The following is a 26862-nucleotide window of genomic DNA, read 5'->3' on the forward strand; positions in this document are numbered from 1 at the left end:
TCTTCGCTGGAATGTGAGATTTAAGCCCTAGATTTAGGCTTTTTCCAATCAGCTGAATCTTCCTTTTACTACTATCGGCATTTAATGGTGTACAGTACTTACCTTTTCAAATTTCAAGTGACAGCTTTTTTTTGCACCACTACAGGCCAGGAGACCCGATCACAGTGGTGAACACAGAACACCTAGGCTTGAGAAAAATCACATTTAATTATTTGGTTCTTGCTGGAAATCGAACCCGGAACCTTCCGTGCTTGAGTCAAGTGTCTTAACCATTACACCACGGAGGCCGCCAAATAAATAAAGTACGTATTTTTTGTATGACTCGATGTATGGGTATAATATATAAAAATGTATTGACGTATTTAGCCTAGAACCGTTTAAATATTTATTGAAAGACAGCTAAATAGAAGGGAATTCATCGTAGTGTTTAAGTTCATCGTAAAGTATTAATTAAATTGATTTAATTTTAAAATGAGCACAAATAAAATGGTAAAGATTAAAATATATGTCATTCAAAAGAAAATTTTCTGCACTACAAGATACTGTGTTTGCTTTTACGTCACATATGTTATTTCATTTAATTACAAGCCTTCAAAATGGAATGTCAAGTTGACAAAAGTAAACAATTTCGACACCTCCTTTTGTTCGCGTGCAATTGAGGGAAAAATATTCGCATTTATGATATTAGTACAGATACCTACAATATGTTCATATACCACTGATTTTCTCAAATTGATCGGTTTAGGTAGGTAGGAAGAAATTGCCTTAAGGCAATATGCTTTGCATATCTATTTATTTATTTTAATGTACAATACAGCACTACTGCCAATTACAATGTACATAAATTACATTATTCGGTAATTACAAAAACATGTTTATAAAAAAGCACAATAGATTATTAAGGTCCAACATATTTGTAGGCCATAAAAACAGTAGTAAACAAGAACGAATAAGTCACAAATACACATTATGAAACATAGTTAGAGAGATAGAGTCTAAAGCTGGTAATCCCAGCATGGAAAAGATCCACCTATCTGGGTAGGCTGTTTAACAGACCACTCATTATCCCCACAGGCATTAACAAACTGGTCGCGGTTTGGCAGTCTTGACCTGTATTCATCTGTTTTTTTTTTGTTGACTGTTTTTGGAAATCAAAAAGAAAGAAAAGAAAGAATTAATTATGAAATACACAGGCAGAATGTTCAATTTTATCCAGTGTGTAAAGTTTTTACCAAAACCAGCCAATGGGTCATAAGCCCTATGCATACCGAGAATTCCTTATTTATTTCTGAAAAAATTATATGTGTCTGGACCATGTTGGTAAATGTAGGTGTATTAAGTGCTTCTACGATACGAGGCGAACAACATAATCATAAGAGCAATTTTTTAATAAATCCGAAAACGTTATGAAGATGGACCAATCTTTATGAGGACCCACCTAAGCAATTAATTAACGATGATTGAAGTCAGTAAGTACTTTTAATGTGGAGCGGGAATCATTTGTGCACGTAATGACGTGGTGACCGATTATTGACATTTTGGGAAATCATTCTGGTGACCATATTTTCTTTTACTGTGAAATAATTATCGGTTTTTAATCCCAGCATCCCTTTGCATAATTTGTTTAATTTCACAGTAAGTAAGTTATGTTATAGAATGGGGGCGCGTGAGCTGATTTGAGATTAAATGAAAAATATGGATTAAAATTGAAGTTATTAACTAAGTAGTCACACACGGGTTACATCCTATTATTTCGTACAGAAGGAATTTACAAAAGCGAGCACTGGTGGAAATCTGGCGACCAGGCAACACGAACTGTCCAGATGAAATGTACAGTATTCTTTCGATGTGCGGTGTTTAGTAGACTCGTCCAGGCTGATGTTGCAGCGGACTACGCGTTGCGGGCCAAAGCAGGGTTTGAACCTGCCAACCACACGGCTGTTGGTGTTGCCCGCGACAATGTTATTTGTATATGAACGGGTTGTGGTCCTTTGGCTAGTGTCTCAGACTTACGAACCAAAGGTCCGTGGTTCGAATCCCACTCTACCCCAACTCGATTCCATTTTTTAATAGTGAGTTATTTACAACTCGTTGAAAATGGTCCTCAGAATGAAATATTTGGGTAAATCATAAAAACGCAAATATTTCTTTGAAAAAAAAAAAAGACAAAAATAAACTTTAAAGTTATAAAATATATTGAATTTCAAAACAAATGGCTAGACGGCTAACTGTAAAACTGGCGTCGCTGGTTCAATTTCTGCCATTAGCAAGAAAGATATCCAAAAAAGATTTTTTTTTTCAATGAGGAACTTCGGCCCTATGGGAAATAGGATACAAAAAATGATTTCCTGCGCGTGGCAAAATTTGAGTAGGTACTAAAATTACACGGCAAAGTTTCTTGAAAATGTGCGAAAGAAATATTTTATTAAAAACGAACTACTTTGAAAGACGTCACACCGAACGCCAACCATTATACTACGAGACAGGCTATCTTGAATCAATTTCCTTTTTCCGGATTTTTACCTGAGAGTATCCCTTGACTCGAAAACACTCGTCCTGGGTTCTGGTTCGCTTACTTACTTTTTCTTGAAATATTGGATTTTACATTTTAAAAATATTATTATTTGTTTTACACCACAACAGGCCATCACGTCCTATTACAGTGGTGGATTACAACATAGAACACCCTTGCTTGAGAAAAACATATGTATTTTTTGTGTTCTCATCGAGAATCGAATCCGAAACCTTCCATGCGTGAGTCAAGCGTCTTAACCATAACTCCACGGAGGCCGCATTTATTTATCTGAAGTAAAACATATTTTACGGGATTTTATTTATTTATGTGTAACAAGTTTAATATTGCTCTTACAAGACACTTGATTGTTTGCGTGTATCTATTATCTTGTTATAATCATTTTTAATAATAGCTACATTTTTTGCTATTGATAAATTCGTAATAAATATAAACTACGCATATCCGGACTCCGGACAGTATGAAAAACATAGTTCTATGGATGAACCCTAAACGATTTCATTAAAACAAGTCTAAAATGGTGATTGAGGAGAGACAAGCGCATTCAGAAGTTCACTAGTTGACACGTTTGGCTGTCATGCCTTAAGGCATTGGAGAATCAATTCCCAGGTTACATATTTTTCAATTAATAATTGGTGGTTTTCAGTACAATATTTCATACTCCCCGGACTGATTATTGCTGATACGCTGCCATTGGAGTACCAGGAATCAATAAAAATGGTCATAAAGATATTTTCTGATGCCGCAATGAAATGAATGGCGAAGTAGACCACTTGAACCAATTTATGCTATTATTTTTCTTGATGCTTTGTTTTTTAAGGTTAGGCAAGAGTCTGATGAATGATAGTCGTCCACCCTAATTAAAGTTACCCCACTATTCTTATAACTTGAACATACTACTCCAATTTTTGTATTATTTGCCATAATCTCATCCAATGCAGTGTTCTATGTACCATTGGGTATGTTGAAAGGACTGATGATAGTGGATACAAAAAATACTGTTATTTTATTAAATACGTTGTATGTATACTTAAATAAATGTTACTCTCGTTTAACTCTTCAACCGGATGATACTACTAATCTAATCAATCTATCGATTTGCTCTTTTTGATAACAGTTTGCCTCTCTAATGAAATCGAATGAAACATCATTGTCATAATTACTATAAACGAATGTATTTTATCATTAAAAAAGCTGCTTATTGTTTCGAAAGTATCTTTTTATGGTGCTTTTTGGGTTTTCGATGAGCTGAAACACGTTTTTCTTAGCCTAATTAAGGCGCCCTCCAATATACCCCTCAGAACTTTAGTTCCAATACATGAAGGTGCTGGATATGAGACAACTGCACCTAAAAGAAGCACTTACACACTTCTGGTCGAACAATAAGAGGAGGTCTCAGCAAAATGTCTGTACGAGGTTTTCCCAAAGCATGTATTATGTCATACCCAAAACCCGTACGACTTTTGCTACCGAGAGTGTTCAATAAAGAGCAGATAAGCTCTCAAGGACAAAAACTATTTTCAAGAAAGGAGTCAAGGACTGGATTTTCCTTAGTGGGAGGGATTTGAATAGGAAACTCCTTGATGATTTTCCGAATGTTTGAGTTTACTGATTACCATATTGATGTGCCATATATATGTTTTAAAAACATTTTTTTTTATGTTTCTGATCCTGTATTTGTGGTGATATACTCTGTCAACTAGTGTCTGTGTCAACTAATTGCTCGTCCCATATCTACACAAGACTTTTAATCCTATCGAGTTGACTCATGTCTCAAATTATGTACAGTGAACTTATGTATGCCAAATAAAATCTAAATTGTTTCAATAATCTGAATTTCGCCATATCACGAAAAATGGCGTCCTCCGTGATGTAGTGTTAAGAAGCTTGAATCGCCCAAAGAAGGTTTCGGGTTCGATTGCCGAAGAGAACACAATAATTAAATGTGAATTTACTCAACTCTGGGTGTTCTGTGCTGTGATTTACCACTTTAAAAAAGCGCAATTGACTATTTTTTACCATCATCTTGTAAACGCTTTTTTAAACGACACGTTTTTAAAAACGCAATCGTGAGTGGAAGAGTCTTTAACTGGTAATTCTAACATGGAAAAGATTTGCCTCTCTGGGTAGGCTGTTCAACAGACCAATCATTCTCCCCACAGGCATCATTAACGTTTAATTATTCCTGCATTCAGGAAGAGCAAATGGTTTGTGTTGCCTAATAAGTAGTTGCTTGGTGCATAAATTTTATGCTCTCGAAAATGTTAAGATTTATCATCATTCCCTTTCCGCAGTTAATGGTGCATAGGGCATTGCATCGGTACACCAATTGCAGTGTATCTTTATCATTTTTGTTTCTTGAAGGCAAGACGATCAATCTTACGCTTTAGACACCAGTCCAGTGACTATGAATTATTTTAGTGTAAAAACACAATTTAAAATAAATATTTTTATTATTATTATACTATACTTCTTCATGGACCAGGTGGATTTATCATCTCTATGATTCTTCATCTCTGTTGTAATATGTTAATATTAACAGCTCCCCAGGGAGTTGAATCCAGTCCTTGTTTACGAAAATTTGGACAAACTCAACATATTGTTTATAAATCCACCCGGTCCATGAAGGAGTATAGAAATTAAAAAAAGTAAAATTTTTGGGCGTTGCCTAGTATGTAGGTGAAATAATTCAATTAGATTAATCTCACCCGCATAAAAAAAGGTTTCAGCTCTTTAACTTCACAAACATCAACAGATGAAAGAATTGAATATATATATATTTTTTTTTAAATTATAGAGGAATAACCCGCTAAGCCTCTATTTTGAGGCTTGTCAGCAGGTGGGATAGAGGGGATATGGAAGGAGGTAATTAAAAATACACCACAACACCCAGACCAATTGAGAAAAAAATCTTTCTTGTATTTTTTTCCTGCAACTGCGGGAATCGAACCCGCGACGCTAGCTGCACAGTTAGCCGTCTAACCAACTGCGCCACGGCGCCTGCCTGCGGCAGAATAGTGAATGTTACACAGCGTGTACTTAAGCAGCCAATGAGATGTCATAAGCCCTGTAGATGGCTAAACTTATATATAACTTTCTCTTAAATGTTCTTCGTCTCTGTTGAGGTCCCTTTTTAATTTATTATTTTATTTATTTAACTTTTTGCACATAATGTTATTTGTACATTGGCGGGCTTATTGCCAAATGGCAATTTCTTCCAACCAACCAATAAAATAAAAGTTTTATTTTTATAATTCAAGTTACTGAACATATTCAATAGAAAAAAAAAGATTAAAAAGTTAAAAATATATAAAAATAGAAATAAACGTATTTGTTTATAAATTACCTTAAATCAAAACTATTACTCAATGGGAAAAAGGAAAAAAAAGGAAAGAGGAAAAAGGAAAGGAGGAGAGATTAAGGAAGAGAAAGGAGATGTTTCTTCATTCTTTATTAATTAAAAATTTAATAGTTCATTTAAGTACCGCTACGTGGTCACCTCTCATCTGTCGAATCCACACCCGTCACGTGACCACAGTGCGTCATACCAGTTGACAGTTAGTTGCTGTCACCAATCAGAATCAACGCGGACAAGCACTGTGCACCCACTTGTCAATATAACATAACAGTGCACGATGTCTGCTATTGACGTAGAAGAGAAATATTCTTTTATTTATTTATTCAATTAGTTCAGCAGAAAAATATATGCAAATATAAACATAGCTACAAATAACTTTTTTTTTTTTAAATCGCACAATTTATTGTCGATTCGCACCATTCAAACTAACTAAACTCACCTTTTCTGCGGCTCCACGTGTTAGCAAACAAACATATAACAGTAGATTTGTTTATTTATCCACAAAAAAAAACTTTTAAACGCTTTTAAAGTTTTTTTTATTCCAAACTACAAATAATTCAACAATGTTTTGAGTATGTCTAAATGTTTGCAGACAGGCTGGATCTCCTTTACAGGAAGCCACTCGGATCCAAATTTGTTGGAACAGAGAGGGAAAACATTTTTGAGAAGAGAATATGGAAGTCTAGGCATTTCCAGGGCTTATGACCTGTCATTCATTCATTTATTAATACTTTTAAAATTTTGTATTTTTTTAATACAGAATATTTAGTTTAAGTGGCCACTTTTTGCTCTATGTAACATTGGAACAGCATTGAGGGGAGATCCTTAAGCCCACCATCGACCCGCAGCTGTTATTGTCAGTTGCGCATACATGAAAGTCATTATAAATATTCCTAAGGAATACAAACTCTATGCAGATTAAGGAGGGGGGAGGAGGACGTATGAACAGAGGCCAACACGTCGTCCCCACCCCTCAGGATCCCCTCAATGCCTCTGTTTTTTTGGGAACAACAGATGGAAGAGTTGAGGATATGTGGATGTTTAAACATAGGCAGAATGGTGAATGTTATACAGCGTGTCAAGTGTTCACTTAAACCAGCCAATGACAGGTCATAAGCCCTGTAAATGCCTAGACTTATATATTCTCTTTTTTTTAATGTTTTCCCTCTCTGTTGCAACAAATTTGGATGTAGACAATTGTTTGTTTACTGTCTGTGACACTGATTAACTTATATCATGATAAAGGATGCAATTTGATGCATTATCTCTTTCACTCTACACATTGGTAGTGGATGACAAAAGGGTATATCTGTCACTTTTTCCAAAACAGACATGTTTACACAAAACATAAAATCTGATGCTGTTTTATATGACAAAAGGATGTACATATCTGTGTAGAGCTTCTTCTTAATTATCTGTGAATTATTTGCATGTCTTGTACAGTTTAGAAAATGTCGGATATACCTATTTGACATCCTACTTTTTTTGTTTTTTAAATGGGAGTTGCATTATTTTTTACCTTGCTTACAAGGTTTATATAAAAAAAACAGGATTTTTTTGCAATAAAATTACTTTAAATTTTAGCTAAGTTTTTGGAATCACGGCTGGTATTCCAAACGCTCTCGTGGCCGTATTATCTCGTGTATTTACATACAAAGGTTCAGAATAGCACCTTAGGAAGGATATTCTAGAGTGGACTAATCAGGAACTTCTCAGCATTTGCTGTGGAGAGGAAACCATTCTTCAGGAGAAGCTGGCCTGTTACAGTAGTCAACAGGCCTTCCGATCCACTAGAAGAGTGTTCGGCATTTTGTTCCCCACTTTGGTTTATTTTACCAATTGCCTGCGCTATATTGACCATGTATGATACTACCTCTCGTGTGAGTTATTTATTTCCTATCACCGATGGGATGTCGTTAAGATCTTATAATAACTTTTTTTTAAAATTTTTCTTTATTCATTTTAACAAATAAGTAACATTCATAATTGTATTTTTGCTCCCGCAAAGCCGAAGCTTGTCTGCGGGTTACATTACATTTAAAAAAAAAATTGTAAGTACATAGTTTAATAATAATTGAAGAATAAAATATATTTATACACTTAAGTTTCACTTGCTGTTTAATAATTTTTTGACTATTTTTTTTAATGAAATTAGGTTTTTTTTTTCACGATTTTTGGCTGGTATTAAATTGTACAGTTTTGGTACTACACTACCCATTGTTCTGTCACCATAGTAGTTTTTCTGTCGTGGTACCATCAGCTGCTGTGCCGATACTTGTCGGGTCATGATCTGGTGGTTTATTTTGGATTTAAAATTGCAATCGAGGAAATGATCTGTCATTATCTTATACTGACACTGTTTGTTTATTGGCAAAACGTTAACAAAATCAAATAATATTTTATCGTTGTCTTTTGCCTCATTCTTTATTTTTACAGGAACGATAATTTTTAAAATTTGTACCTGTAAGTTCAAGACTATCCGTATAAGATTTAAAACTTAGTCCCCATATTCTTAATCCAGATTGAATAATTGGGTCAACTAGCCCCAAGTAAACTAGTCTCAGCACTGGGTATGGTATGTATGGTTTTAAATGGTACATGTTAAGTAGGCAAACTCTTAGCTTATTGCAAACTGTTTTTATCTGTTCTTCCCAATTAAAACCCAGGCTTCTGCATTGCGCCTCTAGCTGTTGTCTTTGAAAGCTGAAAAGGGGGCAATGCATCAACAGGTGAGGGACATCTTGAAGAGTTTCATCGTCGCATGGGCAGCTGTCGATCTCGGGGAGCTTAAAGCGATTCAGGTAGCTCATGAATCCACTATGACTCATCCTACTACCGATATATTATACGTCAATAAAGATGCAGAAGATAAAGCATGGAGTTAGAGATGACTGAAAAATGGTTAAGGGTCTAAGTAAAGCTAGCGACACTTCAGACAGTTTTTGAAAACAACATATGAAGGTACATTCGTTACATTTCGTGGTAAATCGTTCAAGTAGTCTTACAGAATGTAGTTCAAGTAGTCTTACAGAATGTAGTTCAAGAAGTCTTACAGAATGTAGTCTTACAGAATGTAGTCTTACAGAATGTAGTCTTACAGAATGTAGTTCAAGTAGTCTTACAGAATGAACAGTGAATGAGTTTATAAAAAACGAAGTCCGATGATGTGGAATGAAAATGATAATTCCACTTGGAACAAATACATTCATTCGCAGATAGCTATTGATATTTGCATTTATTTCAAGTGTACACGTACAACAAATTAGAAAAATCATTTCTACAAATAAAAATCTTGAGTGTATTTTTCTATACTTGCTACATTTGAAAATTAATCTTAACTTGTGTTTGATTTGGATGATCGATGTGAGTTTGGAATTCCCTCTTCAATCTTGTTATTTTATAACTAGTATTATTTATTAGCTATATACTCGTATATGTTATCCTTTTTATGTTATTATATTATTGTCGACTGTTTGTTTCTGTAAAATATATAAATGACGAGTGATGATTAATTCCTTAATTTTGGAATAACCCAATGGTTTCATTGCTATTCAAATTAATCAATGTAAACAAAAATGGAGTGTCCAGGAGACAATTTAATCATGAATTAGAGACACTGTACCGCGAACCCAATCATTAAACGATTCTTAAAAATAAGGAGATTACAATGGTCGGGCCACGGCCATGTGAATGATGATCACACCCCCAGTAAATTTCTTAATACCACTCCGGAAGGCAGACGAAGCAGAGGCATACCAAAATAAGATGGCTGGATGACGTGAAAAGTGACATATTCTGGAGGAGGTTAGGGCCCCTGACGGGCTGTAGATGATGGATGATTCGGCTTTGTGTATCAGGATTAGATATTGGATGCAGTGATAATAATGCCATTGACACTTTTTTAACGATAACTATGTACATGAAAACAGCGGTTGGTAGATTATTTTTGTTTTTAATTTATCATGCTGTTGATGACTGATTTCATCGCTTTCGCGACGTCTTCGAGACATCTTTATTAAATTCAGCAAAAGGATAAAGAATTCAAAATTGTATTATAGTGATCAAATATTTTTGTGTCCCGTACCACTCGTTTTTATTTGTACAATAAATTTTACCAATAATATTCACACCCAAAATTGAATTTATGATTTATTTAGCTTAATTTAAAGCCCGAATTTTTGGTACGAGAATCATTTATGTATGTAAATGGAAATTTTCGTACAGTGGCATATTTCTGCAGCTTAACAAAATAATTGGTACGGTTTTATACTTTTTTTGAAACATTTTTCTTCCGCGTTAATTTTTATTATCTCCCTATATTTTTTCTTGTGAGCCCACGGTAAACACAATAAAATTCCTTTCCAAATTCCTTTATTTTATTAAATTCTGTACTAGGGAGTAAAGTGTACGGTGAACTTGGTTGTCTAATATTAGCCACTGTAATGACACCGGTAAAAGGTTTAATAATAGGCCAAACCAGGCGCGTTCCGGCCATACATACTGTGGATGCGGCGCATCCTTTTTTTATTAAAAATTATTAATATGAAAAAACAATCTAGAATTATTCCTGTAATTATCTTATTCTAACGTTCTGAATATCAAGGTATCTTGGACTTAATAGTATTTGTTAGATACGGTACAATCTAGATACTACTCTTCATTTAGAGTCCAGTCCTATTACGAATGATTGGATTTCCACGCACGCGCATTAGGGCTCATAATGTTCTGCAAAACTCAGAGATAAGAGCATCCAACTTGTGTGATGAAAAGAAAAAATTTACTCAAATAACACACATTTAAATAATTTACATTTCTTAGCCATCCAGATGTTTACTAACTGAGATGGATATGTTCTCATCATCACTATGGCAGCATCATCTGCATGGTATGTGATGTTAATGACCTTATCTCCCTTAGTAGATTCACTTATTTTTTTTATTCTTAAAAACATTTTTATATATATATTTATTCTGCTTGTGTAAGAAAAGGTTTTAGGCGCATATATTGTTGTGCTATATTTAGTTATAAAGGTGCTAAACTTGCTTTGTTTCTTTGTTGTTCTCAGTATGTGTTATTTTCTAAATGTTAATATTATTTGTGTCCCGAATTGAGTTGTTGTAACTCCTGGGAATGTAATTCAACGTATTATACTTGTAAAATACTTTGTGTTATATGATTTATAAATAAATAAAAAAAATATAGCATGAATATTTCAATAGCGTATAATTGAAATTTTGACTGAACTCAAGAACATCTTGAGTTTTAGGTACTCATAGAAAACTTATATTGCATCATTTTGATGTCAGTGATTTTATGCTATACTGATTTTAATGAGATATTTACACATGTGTATCTGCTATCATGCCTACTAAAAGTATGTGCATGATTATTTTTTGTCAGCATCCCTACTGATAATATTCACCGCACGCGCCTGGGCCAAACTATACAATTCGGGTATCGATTCATCAAATATGTATTAAGTCACTTTTATACATTTATTTATCGTGTTATCGTAATACCTATACTCTGTAAATGAACGTTCTTACTTAATTAAATTCGTTATTAACGATTAAACTCTCGCATTTCGCAAAAACCAATTTTACCCTCCGCAATGGGTTGTAATTGGAAGAACAAAACTATCCAATTATGAAACGTGGATATTATGTACTTAAACGAAAGAAAATTAAATGAATTATCCTTTGTTCGTAAGTTCCAAAGGACGAGAGTACACATATTTAATTATCAAGACCCTACTACGATATATATGTATTTTAAATAATTTATTTTGCCTTATTGGAAATTATACACTTAGTTAATTTATATTTATTTTTAATTTCTTGCCCGACAAGGGGTACAATAATTAGACAATCTAGATCTGCTTACTTATTACTTATTAACCCTACACTACGCGAATATTTTTTAAAAATCATCATCATCATTCCCTTTCCAAACCTAATGGTTCATAGGGCACTGCATTAGTACACTAAACGCGGCGTACCTGGATTATTTTTGTTACATGAAGGTAAGCTGATCAGTCTTACGCTTCAAGTACCAGTCCACGGACTATAAAGTATTCTGGTGTAAAAACACCCTTTTCAATATATATTTCATATCAACCATGCCAGGAATCGAACCCGAGACCTCTCGCATGGTAGGCAAACGCGCTGACTATTGCACCACGAGGCCGACATTTTTTTTACAGTAAATGTGAAACAAAATGATTTTTTCAAAAAAAAACAAGCATTAACACATAAAAAATGGGTCCTTTTTTAAAAAAACGTTTAACACATAAAAAAAGATCCTTTTTTTAAAAACGATTGATGTATCATATATTTTTTTAATAGAGTCTTTATTCAAAATACACATATTATTACAATATTAATACATTATAAAAAAAAACACAAAGTATTTAAAAAAAAGTATATTCTGTCTTGATAAACTATTAAATAATAGTTTGTCATCGGGTGCTTAGATATAAGTTTTAATTAAGAATCAAATAAAAGAGCACAGACATAATACTGTATACATATAAAATAATAAACATATAAAATAGGAAAAAAGAGCAAAATAGTACAATTTAAATTAAAGCATAGCCATTTACTTAAATATATTTAAAAAGTGTGTGCTCAAAAATGTAATCAAAACAAGATAAAAAATAAAACAAAATAAATCGAAAATTTCAATTCATATCTACAGAAAAACAATAAATAAATAAAAGTACCTATTAAAATTAAGATCTTGTGCAATGCGGAGTATGAGTGAAACTGGCATTATTTTTATTTAAAAACTCGTTAAATAATAAAAGAATTAGGTACCCTTTTCAACATAAATTTTAAATTTAAATAAAGAAAAGAAAGTATGTAGATATTATATTTCAACAAAATACAGACCAAGCTTTTAAAACACAATCTCTGTCAAACTTCGATGCATTGTCACTGATACACAGCCACTAATGAGATTTATAAAAATATTTGTAATAATTAAATATTAATAAAGCGGTAATAAAGTACTTTGGTGCTCTAGTTAAGTATAAATATAGCAAATTGTAAAATATAGCATACATGATTATAGTGTTGGGTTCGATTGTAATTTTTTTTTTTTTGTCAAAATGATTCAATATACTTGCTTTGACGTATATGTTTTGAGGAGCGTGGAAGTTTTTTTGAAGCATCTATACTCATAACTTTTGAATTAAATCAGACTTTAAGAAATAAAAAAAATATTTTGACTGCCAAAATCGAGAAGCGGGGAAAGTCAGCTGTATGCGGAACTAACTGTTGGAAAGTTTTTACGAAACATCTTCATTTGTTGTCCGATTAATTAAACGAATTATTGTTCAAAATGTTATTAAATATTTGTATTTAACCACTTGCCAATTTTTCTATGTCTACCGGTTTCGAGACGTACTCGTCTCTTCGTCAGGATACCAATTAAACTAACAAGCGAAACCCACTATACACCTTCACCTTATTTGTTGCGCTCGAAACTGGTAGACATAGAAAAGTCATTTAAGTTTGTAAGTGAAAATTCTTGATAGAAGTTCATTGTAATTTATTATATAAATAAAACACGAGTGATACTTTAATCCACAAATTTGGAATATCCAGTGACCGGTTTCATCGCTTTCGCGACATCTTCGAGACTGGTATCTTTATTAAAAAGTTAAATGTATTTATACAGAACAGAGGTGAGGATACATAATTCAAAGTTATATGTAAGTAAATTAAATAAAGTGATTTTTATCTTAAGGATCATTATCGACAAATTTTCTATGGGTTAACTAATGAATAACCCATAGAAAATTTGTCGATAATGATCCTTAAGATAAAAATAACTTTATTTAATTTACTTACATATAACTTTGAATTATGTATCCTCACCTCTGTTCTGTATAAATACATTTAACTTTTTAATAAAGATACCAGTCTCGAAGATGTCGCGAAAGCGATGAAACCGGTCACTGGATATTCCAAATTTGTGGATTAAAGTATCACTCGTGTTTTATTTATATAATAAAATAGAAAAGTCAGTAAGTGGTTTTATCCAAATATTTAATAACATTTAGTAAAATGTTTGACCACAAAGAAAACGCTTTAAATATAAATAAATAATTGTTTAATCAAATTGAGCTTCACGTTCCATGACGTCTCCGACATCAAAATATATTATAGCTCAACGAAAGTACTTTCTGACGGTTCATTTTTAGTATCTACATTTATTTTTTAACTTTTATTCTGCTTGGGTCATGTTCAAAACAAAAATTCTTATTGTAAATCGAAATTATTGTATAACGTGTTTTTTTTGCTTCAAAAAATAATTTTGGACTACTTGATAAACTGGTAAAATAATTTGTCATTTAAACAGAAACAAGTTTTTGGCGATGCCTTAAAAAATGAGTTTATTACCTATGTACGTACACCCATGGACAAAAAAAAAGTTCGCACTTGTAATAAAATTCTTAATTTAAAATAATAAATATTCTCAATTGCTTGAATTTTTTTAAATATATATTTTTGTAGATTTGATGACTAAGTAATGTTTCCAAGTAAAATATAAAAATAAAAGCTTAATATAAATTTATAAATAGGGTTTTTTCCAGGTAGCAGCTCCGTTATCATTGTTCTTGTACCCGACATAATTGATTTATGGCACTGTGTCTTTATTGGCAATCGCAAATAATTACATTTGGTTAATAGATTTGTGTGAAGGGTAAACAGACCGATATTTTAAACAAAAGAATATAAAAATAAAAGTAATTTTTCGGGTTCGATAGTATTTTAATATTTTGTAATATCGCCTTTGCTCTTAATCACTAAAAAAATATGTTTGACATCGACAAATATAAATTATTTATAATATCTAATGATATTTCATGTTCCCAAACATGGTTAATGATTTTAATCAATTCCTGGGTATTTTTAGCCCGTTTCTTCGCAATTTTTTGTTTTGTTTTATTATTGCCCATAAATTTTCTATTGGGTTAAGGTCCGGACTGTTTCCAGGCCAACTCAGTGATGTAACTCCAAAATACTCTTTGAATTCAGTTACCTGTAAGAAAGATATAATATTACAAACCAAGTTACAACAATTTCAATTTTTAAAATAAAGTTATATACTCACAGATCGAGCTCGATGGCAAGGCGCAGAATCAACTTGGAATATAGGATTTGAACTAAATTGTGTAATGTCTTCAACTGTAGGAAACAAATGATTTTCCAAAATAGTTTTGTATTGTATGGCATTCATAGTGCCTTGGACTATCTGTAGTAGACCCAAACCATGAGCGGTCATGCACCCTCATATCATGACATAGGGTGAATGCTTTACTGTTCGGGTAATACATTTAGGGTGAAATCTTTCGCCAGGTTTTCGCCGGACTATCGTCTTGCCATCTGGACCAAACACATTAAATTTAGATTCATAGGAAAAAATGACTTGTTGCCAATCGTCTATTGTCCAATTTTGGTGCATTTTGGCCCAATCTAGACGAGCCTTCTTCATTTTCTCCGTTAAAAGGAGTTTTTTTGTGGGACTTCTTGCTTGGAACGCCTGCTCCAATAATCTCTTGGAAACTGTCCTCACCGAGAACGTGGTTTGGCACGTAGACTGGATTTCTCCGTGTATTTCTGCAGCAGTAAGAAAACGATTTTGGTTGATAAGCTCGGCAACCAGCCGATCTTCTCTAGGAGTTGTCTTGCGCTGCCGACCACTTCCCTTTTTTCGCTCCAGAGAGCCGGTTTCACAAATTTCTTTAAAAAACTTTCTCACAAAACACTCCGAGAAAACGATTCTACGAGAAATTTTACAATTCGACATATTTTCCTGTGAATAATTTTCGATTTTACCGCGATAGACATTTGACACGAACTCTCCATATTTTCGTAGCGATGTTTCTTCAGACGTAGTTTATAAAAGACTGATAAAGCTTTTAAAAATGTAATGACTTTAAATGTGTAGCCAATATATTCCTTAACAATAAACAAAAGCAATTGTTAAATAATAAAATTGTTTCTAACAAATATAGTCAGGTAAACTGGGAATTACGTATAGCGGGGTAAGTGCGAACTTTTTTTTGTCCATAGGTGTATTTATATTTTGACATCAGTCTTTATGTTAGTAAGTATCGGCATCTTTCGATGATGATCTGGCAATATGTAGGTCTTCTTTCTTAAAAAGAAACGCGGCCTGACGTTTCTTCATACAAACATATGAAATTAATAATTTCTTATCAAAGATGGTTCCATTGTTCGTAAACGAATTTGCTCGTATTTCGTAATGTAAAACTGTCGAATGAGGAACTTTAGCCCTACGGGAAATTTGATAAAGAAAATATTATCTTGCGCTCGGTAAAAACTAGAGCATTAAATTGTACTAACTGCAAAGTTTCTTGAAAATGTACGAAAAAAATTATAAATATTTGAATAAAAACGCACTTCTTTAAACGACTTCGTTGGTTCATATGAACCAACCAATGATATGAGAGGTGTGAAGGATATCCGGTTTATTTTATTTTATTTATTTTGGTTCGCAAACAATAAACAATACATATTATGCCATTGGTATAATAATCACAAATTGTTATTTTAGATGTTGTTCATCAATTATATGTGAACACAGCATGCACAAATAAAGAAAAAAGGTTTATAATAGATATTTTTTTTAATTGTCTAGCCTAATTGATTTCTATGATTGTTATAAAAGTAATTACAATAAATTATTACTAACAGGTTATTACAAATTATTTTACCTAACTAACATAAGTGACTATTTGATTTTATAAATTGCGTTACAGTTTTCCTATAATTATAATTATAAATATATCAATATCAGCGTTACTTTTGACATTAATTTATATATATATATATATTTGGACTCCTGTATTTAGTAGCCTTACGTGTACAAGGCTAAGGTACTCGGAAAAAATCGTTTTTGTTTGTCTTGAAAATGGGATGTTCGATCACTGATTTTGGTTTATTACCTTTATGAGTCCAATCACCATTGTTGCAAAGTTCAAGAACAATGGCGCGTGATAACTTCTTTTAACTACAGTGTGGATATCTGTTAAGGATATTCCATCTTTCCTGCATTCTGCTTCAAGATTATGGCGTTGTAAACTGAAAAATGGGTACTGAAATAACAAATGTTCGATGCTCTGTGAAGAAATATCATCGCATGGACAATAGTCATCAGTCCTTAATTTAAACCTATGTATATAGATAACTTTTCATGGCTCCATGTCCGGTAAAAATTTGAGTCGTTTCGAAAGTACTTTGGTTATGATGACAGAAGTTTGCTGCATCAGCCAGCGTTGAGGAAAACATTTTAGTGATATTACCTGTAGATCGGTGATGATCCTCCCAATGCTGCTGCGTATTTTGTTTTATACAGCGTTTAGCAATGCTAAGGGGAAATTGAGAAGAAAGGTGCCGTTCTACATTATTAAACAATCTTAACATACGTGATGATGCATTAATGTGCGCCATATTATTATTGAAGGTTGGAAGATAAAATGTTGTGTACGATCTTAGTCGCCGACTGGGGACATTCAGGGGTACATTCTCTAAACCAGTGATCGCCCCTACAGTAGCTCATGAGCTAGCGGTAGCTCGCCTAGGCCTTTTCGGTGGCTCGCGTAGGATATTAAATTTGCCTAGTAAGTTTTATTATTGAACTTCGAAAATAAATCAATAATGTTCTAAATTTCAACGAAATGCTTAAAAGGTTGTTGTCAACGTTTTCGATATGAAGGTTGTTAAAAGTAAATATAGAAACAGACTCACAGATTTACATCTTGATAATTGCATTCGGATGGGAGTTACAAGGTACTCTCCGAGTATTGAAAAAAACGTGGAGGAAAGTGAATTCCATTCTGTTCACAATTTTTATTTTTTATTAATTAATTTTATAAAAAGTAATTTTTTTGTAAAAATCTTAACATATCTACTTTTACACATCTAGTAAATGTTATCACTGTAACTCTCCAAAAAAAGAGACTTACTCTTGTGCTTGGAGAGTGACTTACACTGTTTTAGTTGTTTATTTATAAGAGTTTATATAATTTTTAATACGATTACATGAAAAAGAAAAATAAAAACATAAGATATATAAAGAAAAAACATAAAACAATTATACAATCATACTAATTAAAATTTAATGTTGTTTTTACACGTGTTCAAAAAACTTCTTTAGATTAACTTTAAATTTATTTATTGAAATATTATTTTTAATAGTTTTTAGTTCATTGGGAAGATTATTATTATTTTTTACACCTTTGAAGACAAAGCTATTTTGACCATGACTTGTATGGAATTTAGGAATTCTAATATTATGTTGGTATCTGAGTGACTTATTCATCTCAAATTCTTTTATTTTTTCTTCTTTATACATTTGTATAATAGAATTCATTTTATAAATAGTGTCTACTGTATGAACCTTAAATATTTTACTCTTAATTTTTAATTTTATTTTTTTGTTGATTTTTAATCATACGTATTTTCAATTATTATTTTACTTATTAATAAATATTAAAAGTACGCATTTTATGTTTTATTGTTAATCTGGTGTTCTTATTTATTTAAACTAATTTAAAAATATTATGTATGTTACTATAAGGGCCGATGATAAGAAACTATATAGAGGTAATTTGTATAGGTAGCTGACCAGACAAATTCAACTTCTGAAAGTAGCTCACATTCTTATTGAGTTTGAAGACCACTGGTCTAAACAAAATGTAGAATCAACACTACAATGAATTATTTTATAAAGATATATCAAGTCTAAAATCTGTCTTCTAAATTCCAATTTATCAAGACCAAAATGTTCTCGGTGTTCTTACCTTAAACGAACCAATCTGGTTGGCAGACAGAAAAAATCCTCTGACGTCACACGCGGAGTTATTTCAGAAATACAAAACTTTAAAAATCATAGCGCTGATAATACGATATATAAAAATTGTAAATATTTTTTTTGTTGTAATTTAATAGTCTATTAACAAACAAATAAAGACACTAAACTTCCTTATTTTCGGTACAGTTTTATCGGCGGAAAGACGTAGATAATGATGCTAAGGGGCTTTGTTATTTGCACCCACGGTAAATATATAATGCTATATCGAATACTGACTGATACTGACCTCTGGTAGGAAGTGGATTACTGACGCAAGACGGCTGTAAAAATAGTTGAGATTAGTATGCGAAGCGCATGCGTCATTACGAAATTATATGTAGCACGAATACTTTCCATGTACCGACAGTCAATACCAACACAACGTCTGTCAGCATACACCGAGCCGAGTACGGAACTCGGTATTGTAATGAAAGACAATAATCGCACACATTCAAACTCCGTCTTATAGCAAATAATTGTCGTTCTGCGAGAAATAATTAATGTGTAGGTTTCTTCTTCTTTTTCGGAGCATGTGGACATCACCAGACGCCTTCGGGAGATCCTATAGCCAGTCAGCACTCTCGACTTTTCCCAAGTCTATACCGCGTTCCTTAGTTGCGCCGAATAAATCCGAAAGGTCGTCGTCGACGGCCTTCCGAGACTTCTTCCCGCAGGCATGAAGAAGAGGTAACTTGGGTTAAGGTTGTTCTGGGGCACCCGTAGCACGTGTCCAAGCCAGGTTCAATGATGCACCCTCGACATGGCTCGTTATAGGAGACTTTTCAGACTAACACTAACTCAGGTTTACTTTAGCAAATCAGTTTAAAAAAAAATCAATTTGCGTTTTTTAAAGCAATAAAAATTGTTTGTCATCATCATCATTCCCTTTCCGCACCTAATGGTGCATAGGGCGCTGCATTGGCAAAACCAATCGCAGTGTGTCTTGATCATTTTAGTTACTTGAAGGTAAGATGATCAGTCTTACGCTTGGGGTCCAGATTACAATGGTAAGTTAACATTTATATTAAATTTTATATACAAAGTAAAATTTAGTTTTATGTATAAAAAGCAGAATATGCGTACATTTTTTTCTTTTGAACATGCTCAATTATAGGTTACCGATGGAGATACTATGATAGAATGTTCATGCAAATATACTCATTTTTGTACACAAATATCGGTTTTCTTTATAGACAGTCGAAGATAATCCTGTAAACTTCCCATTGTAATCGGGGCCCAGGTACCAGTCCAGGAACTACGAAATATTCTACAGTAAAAACATATTAAAAATATACATATATATGTCAACCATGTCGGGAATCTAACCCGAGACCTCTTGCATGGTAGGCAAACGCGCTGACGCTGTTGGTTGTCTAGTTGTTTTATGGGATTACGTTTTTTGATATTTTTTAGTGAAATTTCGAAGTATGAAAAGTATCACTTTATCGTACACCAATCAGGGATTAGATTCCAATAAATTACAAGGCAGAAACGAGTTGTTTAGGATCCTCCAAGAACTGCATAATAATCGGAAAGCCGAACAGGTACATTAAAATGCAAGTTCGTTTTTAAAGTATTTTTTATTAGTTTTAAATAGCAATTCTGCCTGTATAGAGAATTTTGCGTATTTCCTATATTGTGGACTTTTTTTTAAGTACCAATCACCATGTCAAATTTTCTTAAATTATAAATTAACTTATTTCATGACCACTCCCCAAGTGGAAATCAGAAGTCAGGTCCGCGAAGTCAGGTCCGCGTTCTATAGTTCAGACGTGAACTGCCGACAACCCGAGGACCGCAAGACTCCGATGCTTTGTAAACTAAGCAAGCGTGATTGAGGCTGAGGGAGGCGTTTGTAATACATGGCTCATCCAGCCGTAACATTCCTTGCAAAGTCAAACCACCGCGCACCCAGCGTTTTTCTGAGACGCCAATTCTCAAAATTCATTATTCCGCTGTTTTGGGCCGTAGTGAGGTTCTGCGATTCGGGGAGAGGAATGGGAGATATGTAGGCAATGTATGGGTAGCATTTGATTTGACTAAATAAGCATCTGATATTCAGACAGCCTTCGTACTGTTATCTGTTAATCCAAGCCTCACTCTCAGCTCTATCTGATAGCAGTCATTTCATATACATATACTTCCAGGTATTTAAAACTCTCGACGCTCTCAATGACGGCCTGGAAAATTTCTATAAATGTATAACTTATCGCCCTTTCAAAAAATTAAAATAAAAGTGAACGAATATAACCTTTAAAAATATCTTTAAAATATAATGTTTTTCATTTTTCGACAAGTCTTCGATCGCGATAAATCATGTTTATAGTTTTATCGGCGTTTATCGATATAAGTTGTCTACCGAAAATTGAAAAATACGTAATTTTTTTATTTACTTCGTCGGTTTACGGTACTTTGTAACCAACTTCAGTTTTTTTTTTAAATGTTGATACTTATATTATTCATTTTGCGAGTCAATTCATAACATTCATTCGAATTTACACTAAACCAATTATATTTCCGACCATTTTTTACTTAAATATATTTTTTTCCTTCCCGCCCCTTCTTCTCTCTTCATAGAATAGTGTAGATTTTTAGTTTATTTTTTCGTTCAAATTTTGTATAAAATTAAAAGATTCTGTATTAATAATACCTAGAATATATCCACGTACTTATAATTTTCTCAAACTAAACTGTTTGGTTAGGTAGGAAGAAATTGCCTAAGGGTAATATGCCCGCCCTTATATGTATACAGTGTTTAAAAAAAATAGTATTTTCTTATGAAAAATGCGGACTTACATCACCGATATACGGCGGAATTTTTTATCGTATCATTGTAATCCTTGTCAAGTTTCGCTAAGAAAACATAACATTCAAAATTATACTTTTTTTTAACATTACAGTTATTCGGTTGGCACATCTACGTAATAATATTATTCCACTAAAAATATCACACATTTGTGTATTTTTAAGATGCCTTGTGTGAACTGAAATAGCTGTTTTACTCAAAAATGTATAACTGTACCAATAATCGCTAAATAAATACATAGTGACGTAAATCGTTGAAATCGGCAGATAGATTTCTTTGAAAGCGGTGCGAATTGACGTATTCAAATGATTATAATTTATAATTATAGATGTAAGACATATTCAAAACTAATAAATAGTATTGACAATATTGTACTGGCAGGTATAAATCACCCAATGTGTACAATCCGGCCATTTCTTTTGTCTCAGATTATTGGTTTGTTTCAAATGACGTCAACTCACATATCTGTCCCATTTTCTACTTTAAAACTTAATCCGAGTACCATTTTTATTGCAATAATCAATTGTTCTAAGTACACACACGAGTTTGCATAATGCATTTTTCCTGCCAGCTAAAAAATGATTTAATTGTAATGTTAATATCAATTTTGCATGACTGTGTTTAAATATAAGTATGTAATTACACAAATGTTTTGTGTAGGATACATTCCTGTCGCTTGGTGCTTTATTTTATACATATTTTTTATTTATGAAAGAATGGAGATACAAACAGTGTAAATATTTTATGTAGTATTTTATTTATTTGTTAACCTTTTCTCTTTTTTTTTTTTTTATGAACTTTTGTGAACCTCTTTACATTTAAGAATAACATTTATTTTTAAAATAAATTATTTTTGTTTTTACGTTCTCTGGTTGATTATAATTGAAATGTTTAAATTTATTTCAACAGAGAGGGAAAACATTTTTGAGAAGGGAATGTGAACGTCTAGGTATTTACAGGGCTTACGACCTGTCATCGGCTGGTTTAAGTGGCCACTTTACACACTGTGTAACATTCACCATTCTGCCCATTTTTGAACATCCGCATATCCTCAACTCTTCCATCTGAGGGGAGATCCTTAAGCCCACCATCCACCCGCAGCTGTTATAGAGTCCTGGGGCACCCTCTGTCAGCTGCGAATAGAGGAAAGTTCTCATCAACATTTAACAACGCTGTTAACAACGTTCTTTAACTCTTCCATCTGTTGAATTTTGTGAAGTAGAAAAGCTGAAACCTTTATCACGTTGGTGAGATTCATCCGGCTGAACCAAGTCACCTACTAGGCAACGCCTGAAAACAATTTTCCAATTTTTATACTTCTTCTTTTACTTACTGAGTCATTGTACAGTTTCATTTTCTACAACTAATTGCAAGACTGTTCACTTCAGCACATTTACGGCGTTTTTTGTGAAATTTCGGTTTGTTTTTTATGCAATTTAATTAATAGATATCATGGTTATATTTTATCTGTACCTGCTATGTCGCAGCCCAGGAATAATAGTGACAACTCAAAATTCTTAGTTTTACAAGAGAGCAGTTTTCTAAGTTAGTGTAAATCTTGGCACTAAGGCTTAGGTAGTAATCTCAAAACCGGTCGACGGAACTCTAAATACAATTTTTTTTTTAATGTCAATAATAATCGTACTTTAAAGTGAAAAATATTTTTGATATTAAGAATTAAATATTGAACTGCTGAATAAGTGACATGTTGAACGAATATACACCATGGTTTGTCGGTAGAAATTTGTATAGTAAACTTGCCACGTACTTTTATAAAAAAAAACTGTAGTAGCTTTTATGAGGTTCCTTTATCGCATCGTAAATATCGGCAATTCTGTCATTTACATTTCATAAATACATACAATTTGTATCCAAAAGCTTATAAATTATTTTTAGCCTGATGATTGATTAAAATTGAGAACTGAACGGATAAATATATGTAGATTGAATTTGAAAATTATTTTTGAAGAAGTAAAGGTTAATTTTATTCCTATTTATAAATTTAATGTTTTATTTCGGGTGATGTTTAAAAAGATTTGTTTACTTACTTTGTATTTCACCTTCTAATAATTATTTATCTAAAAATAGTATTTTTTACGTGACGAGCTCTTCGTAATAAAAACATTTATCTTAATTAATTTGTGAAAAAATTTAAAATTAATTATCACGTAAAACGTCCATAAATTTCTTGCTGTTGAATTTTTCTCCGGACCTTGCTCAGACGATTTAAAATTTAATTTGATTTGTATTATCCCGTAATTTGTATACACGTTTTTGTTAAATTTCAAGACTTACATAGAATCGGGGAAAATTTTGAAATACTTAAGTCGCTACGACTTAACGTTAAAAAGTTATATTTTATACCGAAGAAGATCTTGAAAATTTTGGCTTCACATTACGACTGATTAACTGAAAATTGCATCTAAAAAGACGTGCCCAATTTTTTTTTTCATTTTGGAGGTGTTACGGACAAACCAACAAACTCATGTATTTTTAGTTTCGTTTTTTTTTATTTTATTTTTTTTTATTTGAAAATTTATTTATAAACCATTACGGATTATAACATTCATTTTACATAAAATAATATATACATTTTTCATTTATACTCTGTTTGTAAAGTTTGTCTGAGTCTTTTGTTTAGTTTTGTCTGGTAGTTTATTGTATAATTTCAGTCCCTGGTTCATTAGTCTTGATTGTCCTTGTCTTGTTTTAGAAAGTTGTATATGGCATTTGTCTGATATTCTCGTATTATGTCCATGTTGACTACAATTTTTTACTAGTTTTAGTTCTTCGTCTACAATTACATTAGTGGCTAATTTATGGATAAATTTTAATGATTCTAGTTGAAAGAGTTCAGTTATATTTAATTGCTTAGTTTGTTTAAAAAGTTCTCTAGTTGCAGTTAAATAGGGAAGGTCATATACTAACTTTAAAATTTTATTTTGTTGTCTTTGTAGTCTGTTTATGTCATTTTGATATCCTGCTCCCCATAATAGTTGCGTATAACATATTTGAGTTTTTACATAGGCTTCATACATTAGAATTTTTTCCGTTTTTGGAATAAAATTTTTGATTTTTAAAAAAGACTCGATAATGTCGCCACTTTGCTAATTAAATTGTTGATATGAATTGTCCATGTTAATTGTCTGTCTATTGTTAGTCCTAAGTATTTAACATGTTCAATTTCAGTAAGTCGTTCATTATTTATGTAAGCATCTACTTTATGACATTTTTTTCTAGTTTCAAAATGGATAATATTGCATTTTTTTTCATTAAGTGTAAGTAAGTTTGTGTTTGTCCATTTAGTCAACATAGTTAGGTCTTTGTTTATGTCATTCTTAGGTTTCTTAATCTATCACTTAAATATTATTGTACACGTGTTGAACTGTTGCTTCCTAGGAAAATAAAACATTTCTGTTTATAATTATTATTCGCTTCTCTAGGCAAGCTGTTTCAAAGAAGGAATCATGGTGCCTTAATATATACTACGTGTTGTGTACAGGTGGAAAAGGTTCATTGTTCGAATTTGGAACGCGTTTCCCGCCCACTGAACCGACAGTTTTTTTTCCAAAATGGCGGCCCATTTTCACCGACGTTCATACTTTGACCGTATGAATAATACATAACATAGCAGACACGGTTAATTAACTTGGCATATGAATGGCACAGCTGAAGCATTTGTTTACAAGTACTTGCTTACTTTTGTTTTTAGAATATCGCCATTTTAAATGACATGTTACCGTTTTGTATTTTTGCGAGACAAGGCGGACGTGATTTTTTACATGTAATAAATATTAAACATGGCGCACAAGTGTGTCATTACTTTCACTTTCATTGAAAATTTGATTTCATTGAATACATACTCGTAATTCAAACAATTAAACATAGTTGTATTTGCGAATTGAATTCTTCTTTGATATTGTGCCTTGCCAAATCTGGAATAATAACCCAGAAAAACTCCGTGTGCATTTGAACGGCTGTGAAATTATTTAAAAAATATCAAGTTGATAATGTTTTGAGTATGTCCAAATGTTAGCAGACAGGCTTAATATCCTCCCTGGGGAGTTATTGATTATGTTGATTAACTGGCAGTGTCGGCCTCGCGGTGTAGTGGTCAGCGCTTTTGCCTACCATGCAAGAGGTTTCGGGTTCAATTCTCGAAATGGTCGACACAAAATGTTTATTTCAAAATATGTTTTTACACTAGAATATTTCATAGTCCCTGAAATGGCACAACCGCAAGACTGATCATCTTACCTTCATGTAACAAAAATGATGACAAAACGCTGTAATTGGTCTACCAATTTAGTGCCCTATGCACCATTATGTACGGAAAATAAATGATAAACTGGTATAGGAAGAAGTAATCTGACACAGGTGTGATTGATGAGATTAAGAAAGGGTCGCGAAGATGGATTAGTCATGTAGAACTAATGGACGACGAAAGAATGGCGAGAATGAACGGTGACGTAGGACGAGGACGACCAAGAAAAATGTGGCATGACCAGATTAACTAAAATCTTAAGTCTGGTCACGTCAAAAATAGATACAACCGAAGTGCACGTATAAGATATATGAATGTGAAAGAAGCTAGAAATGTGTGTCAGGATAGACGCTTGTGGCGGTCCATCCTCTCTGCCTACCCCTGATGTAAAATGGTGTGGTGGTAGTAGTATGAAAAGTAATTTTAGGCATTGCCTAGTGGGTGAAATGATTCAGCCAGATTAAATTAAAATCCAGGAGTCTCCTCCACTCTTGCCGGTCTGCTGCCCTTCCTCTCCAGTTCCTCACTTCCAACATTGTCATATCTGCGCTGATGCAGTCCATCCATCGCATTTTGGGCCTTCCTAGTCTTCTTCTTTCTTGTGGCACAAAGAGAGTTAGGCGTTTTATGGGGTTTTCGTCGTCCATTCTAATTATATGTCCAGCCCGCGTCGAGCGTCCTACCTTAATGGAGTTGATTACATCGGGCGCTCGGTAGATATCGTATAGCTCTCCATTGTAGCGACGACGCCAACGGTTGTTTCTTCACACAGGGCTTTAGATAGCTCTAAGGATTCTTCTTTCGAAAGCTGCAATGGTTCTTTTAATATTCTCTGTCATAACTCAGGTTTCGGAAGCATAAGTCAGGATTGGTTTAATCAGAGTTTTGTACAGTATTACTAGTTTAATAGTAATTGTTTTTGAAGCGCGTTATTAGCAACTATTGGTAGCCATTATTCTCCCTCTGATTTCTTTCTGTGTACTGTTGTTACTGATGGCTGTGGAACCTAGGTACGT

General features: G+C 33.0%; 1 protein-coding gene across 2 annotated transcripts in view; it reads left to right on the plus strand.

The window, feature by feature from the left end:
- Positions 1 to 26862, plus strand: part of LOC148274894 (serine/threonine-protein kinase SIK2-like) — a 141106-nt gene that overhangs the window by 23907 nt on the left and 90337 nt on the right. The gene's annotated exons all lie outside the window — the stretch shown is intronic.

This window comes from Micrasema longulum, unplaced genomic scaffold (assembly GCF_059751315.1).
Source record: "Micrasema longulum isolate JH-2025_06_02 unplaced genomic scaffold, ASM5975131v1 h1tg001559l, whole genome shotgun sequence".
Classification (NCBI taxonomy): Eukaryota; Metazoa; Arthropoda; class Insecta; order Trichoptera; family Brachycentridae; genus Micrasema; species Micrasema longulum.